Raw genomic sequence first — 4232 nt, 5'->3', positions numbered from 1 at the left:
CTGCTGCAGGGACTCGGAGCCGCAAGGACGCCACCCCGGAGCGGACAGACGAGATCGCGACATTACCGCTGCGCACGTACGGCCCTCCCATACCGGGGGGCCAATTGCAGCCCCTCCAGTATTGGCCCTTTTCTTCTGCAGATCTCTATAATTGGAAAACTAACCATCCCCCTTTCTCGGAGGATCCCCAACGCCTCACGGCGTTAGTGGAGTCCCTTATGTTCTCTCACCAGCCTACTTGGGATAATTGTCAGCAGCTGCTGCAGACACTCTTCACAACTGAGAAACGAGAAAGAATTCTGTTAGAGGCTAGAAAAAATGTTCCTGGGGCCGACGGGCGACCCACGCAGTTGCAAAACGAGATTGACATGGGATTCCCCTTGACTCGCCCCGGTTAGGACTACAACACGGCAGAAGGTAGGGAGAGCTTAAAAATCTATCGCCAGGCTCTGGTGGCGGATCTCCGAGGCGCCTCAAGACGGCCCACTAATTTGGCTAAGGTAAGAGAAGTGATGCAGGGACCGAATGAACCCCCCTCTGTTTTTCTTGAGAGGCTCTTGGAAGCCTTCAGGCGGTACACCCCTTTTGATCCCACCTCAGAGGCCCAAAAAGCCTCAATGGCTTTGGCCTTTATAGGACAGTCAGCCTTAGATATTAAAAAAAAGCTTCAGAGACTGGAAGGGTTACAGGAGGCTGAGTTACGTGATCTAGTGAAGGAGGCAGAGAAAGTGTATTACAAAAGGGAGACAGAAGAAGAAAGGGAACAAAAAAAAGAGAGAAAAAAAAAGAAAAAAAGAAAAGACGTAATAAACGGCAAGAGAAAAATTTGACTAAGATCTTGGCTGCAGTAGTTGAAGGAAAAAACAACAAAAAAAGAGAGAGAGATTTTAGGAAAATTAGGTCAGGCCCTAAACAGTCAGGGAACCTGGGCAATAGGACCCCACTCGACAAGGACCAATGTGCATATTGTAAAGAAAAAGGACACTGGGCAAGGGACTGCCCCAAGAAGAGAAACAAGGGACTAAAGGTCTTAGCTCTGGAAGAAGATAAAGACTAGGGAAGACGGGGTTCGGACCCCCTCCCCGAGCCCAGGGTAACTTTAAAGGTGGAGGGGCAACCAGTTGAGTTTCTGGTTGATACTGGAGCGAAACATTCAGTGCTACTACAGCCATTAGGAAAACTAAAAGATAAATAATCCTGGGTAATGGGTGCCACAGGGCAACAACAGTATCCATGGACTACCCGAAGAACAGTTGACTTGGGAGTGAGACGGGTAACCCACTCGTTTCTGGTCATACCTGAGTGCCCAGCACCCCTCTTAGGTAGAGACTTATTGACCAAAATGGGAACACAAATTTCTTTTGAACAAGGGAAACCAGAAATGTCTACAAATACCAGTGGATGGCCCATATGCCTGAAGGCTATCGCAGCTGTGGCCATGCTGGTCAAGGACGCTGACAAATTGACTTTGGGACAGAATATAACGGTAATAGCCCCCCATGCATTGGAGAACATCGTTCGACAACCCCCAGACCGATGAATGACCCACTATCAAAGCCTGCTTCTCACAGAGAGGGTCACGTTCGCTCCACCAGCCGCTCTCGACCCTGCCACTCTTCTGCCTGAAGAGACTGATGAACCAGTTACTCATGATTGCCATCAATTATTGATTGAGGAGACTGGGGTCCACAAGGACCTTACAGACATACCGCTCACTGGGAAGTGGACCTCACTGAGATAAAGCCGGCTAAATACAGAAACAAATACCTATTGGTTTTTGTAGACACCTTTTCAGGATGGGTAGAGGCTTATCCTACTAAAAAAGAGACTTCAACCGTGGTGGCTAAGAAAATACTGGAGGAAATTTTTCCAAAATTTAGAATACCTAAGGTAATAGGGTCAGACAATGGTCCAGCTTTTGTTGCCCAGGTAAGTCAGGGACTGGCCAAGATATTAGGGATTGATTGAAAACTGCATTGTACATACAGACCCCAAAGCTCAGGACAGGTAAAAAAAATAAATAAAACCATTAAAGAGACCCTTACTAAATTGACCGCGGAGACTGGCATTAATGATTAAATAGCTCTCCTGCCCTTTGTGCTGTTTAGGGTTAGAAACACCCCTGGACAATATGGGTTAACCCCCTATAAATTGTTCTACGGGGGACACCCCCATTGATAAAAGTTGCTTCTGTACATAGTGCTGATGCACTGCTTAACCAGCCTTTGTTCTCCAGGCTCAAGACACTTGAATGGGTAAGACAACGAGCGTGGAGACAACTCCGGGAGGCCTACTCAGGAGAAGGAGACTTGCAGATCCCACATCATTTCCAAGTGGGAGATTCAGTCTACGTTAGACTAAGTACAGTCCAGATCATGGTACTTAGACAACAGTACCTAACTCTACCAGTTCTAAGATTAGAACTATTAACAAGAGAAGAAGTGGGGAATGAAAGGATGAAAATACAACCTAAGCTAATGAGAAGCTTAAAATTGTTCTGAATTCCAGAGTTTGTTCCTTATAGGTAAAAGGTTAGGTTTTTTTGCTTTTTTAAAATATGCGGAAGTAAAATAGGCCCTGAGTACTTGTCTCTAGGCATGAAACTTCTTGAAACTATTTGAGATAACAAAAAAAGGGAGTTTCTAACTGCTTGTTCAGCTTCTGTAAAACTGCTTGCAAAAGATAAAAGGAGAGGAGGTTAATCTCTAAAGCAACCTCAAATTGGTTGCGCCATAAAGATGTTGAAATGTTGATACATATATCTTGGTGACAACATGTCTCCGCCACCCCGAAACATGCGCAAATGTGTAACTCCAAAACAATTTAAATTAATTAGTCCACGAAGCGTGGGCTTTGTTGTGAACCCCATAAAAGCTGTCCCGACTCCACACTCGCCGCGGCAGTCCTCTAACCCTGCGTGGTGTATGACTGTGGGCCCCAGCGCGCTTGGAATAAAAATCCTCTTGCTGATTGCATCAACACCGCTTCTCGTGAGTGATTAAGGGGAGTCGCCTCTTCCGAGCCTGGAAGTTCTTTTTGCTGGTCTTACAGTCCCACGGGTTTATTTGTGCTCTAATGTCTATTGCTTTGGGAGACTGACCTGAGAAAATATTCATGATGTTGATGTCAGAGAGTGTTTTGCCTATGTTTTCTTCTAGGAGTTTGATGGTGTCCTGTCGTATATTTAAGTCTTTCAGCCATTTGGAGTTTCTTTTTGTGCATGGTGTGAGGGTGTGTTCTAGTTTTATTGCTTTGCATGCTGCTGTCCTGGTTTCCCAGCAATGTTTGCTGAATAGACTTTCCTTTTCCCATTTTATGTTCTTGCCTCCCTTGTCAAAGATGAATTGACCCTAGGTGTCAGGGTTTCTTTCCGGATTCTCTGTTCTGTTCCACTGGTCTGTCTGTCTGTTTTGATACCAGTACCACACTGTTTTGATGACTGTGGCTTTGTAGTATTTCTTGAAGTCTGGGAGAGTGATGCCTCCTGCTTGGTTTTTGTTTCTCAGGATTGCTTTGGCGATTCTGGGTTTTTTGTGGTTCCATATAAATGTTTGGATTGTTTGTTCTAGTTCTGTGAACAATGTCCTGGGTAATTTGATAGGGATTGCATTGAATCTGTAGATTGCTTTGGGTAGGATGGCCATTTTCACAATATTGATTTTTCCAATCCAGGAACATGGAATATCTCTCCATATCTTCTTTGATTTCTTTGATTAAAGTTTTATAGTTCTCGGCATATAGGTCCTTTACCTCTTTGGTCAGGTGTATTCCGAGGTATTTGATTTTAAGAGGTGCAATTTTAAAAGGTATCGTATTTTTGTATTCTAATGATTCATTGCTGGTGTACAGAAATGCAACTGACTTCTGAATGTTAATCTTATATCCTGCCACTTTGCTGAATTTATTAATCAGTTCAAGGAGTTTTGGGGTTGAGTCCTTAGGGTTTTCTAGGTATAGTATCATATCATCTGCATACAGTGACAGTTTGATCTATTCTCTTCCTATATGGATGCCTTTTATTTCTTTTGTTTGTCTAATTGCTGTGGCTAAGACTTCCAAAACGATGTTGAAGAGCAGTGGTGAGAGTGGGCATCCCTGTCTTGGTCCAGATTTGAGTTAGAAGGCTTTCCGTTTTTCCCCATTGAGGATTATATTTGCTGTGGGTTTCTCATAAATGGCTTTGATGATATTCAGGAATGTTCCCTCTATACCCACTTTGGCGAGGGTCTTGA

The 4232-nt window shown here is 44.2% G+C and overlaps 1 long non-coding RNA gene across 1 annotated transcript in view; it reads left to right on the top strand.

Annotated features, from left to right (window-relative positions):
- Positions 1-3203, top strand: part of LOC110257918 — a 4823-nt gene extending 1620 nt beyond the window's left edge. The window contains exons 2-3 of the long non-coding RNA XR_002340925.1: positions 1574-1576; positions 3052-3203. This is a non-coding gene — a long non-coding RNA (uncharacterized LOC110257918). The remainder of the gene's footprint in view (positions 1-1573; positions 1577-3051) is intronic.

Source organism: Sus scrofa, chromosome Y (assembly GCF_000003025.6).
Source record: "Sus scrofa isolate TJ Tabasco breed Duroc chromosome Y, Sscrofa11.1, whole genome shotgun sequence".
In the NCBI taxonomy this organism is placed as follows: domain Eukaryota; kingdom Metazoa; phylum Chordata; class Mammalia; order Artiodactyla; family Suidae; genus Sus; species Sus scrofa.
Note: the sequence above shows the minus strand (reverse complement) of the source record. Positions and strands in the feature narration are given on the sequence as shown.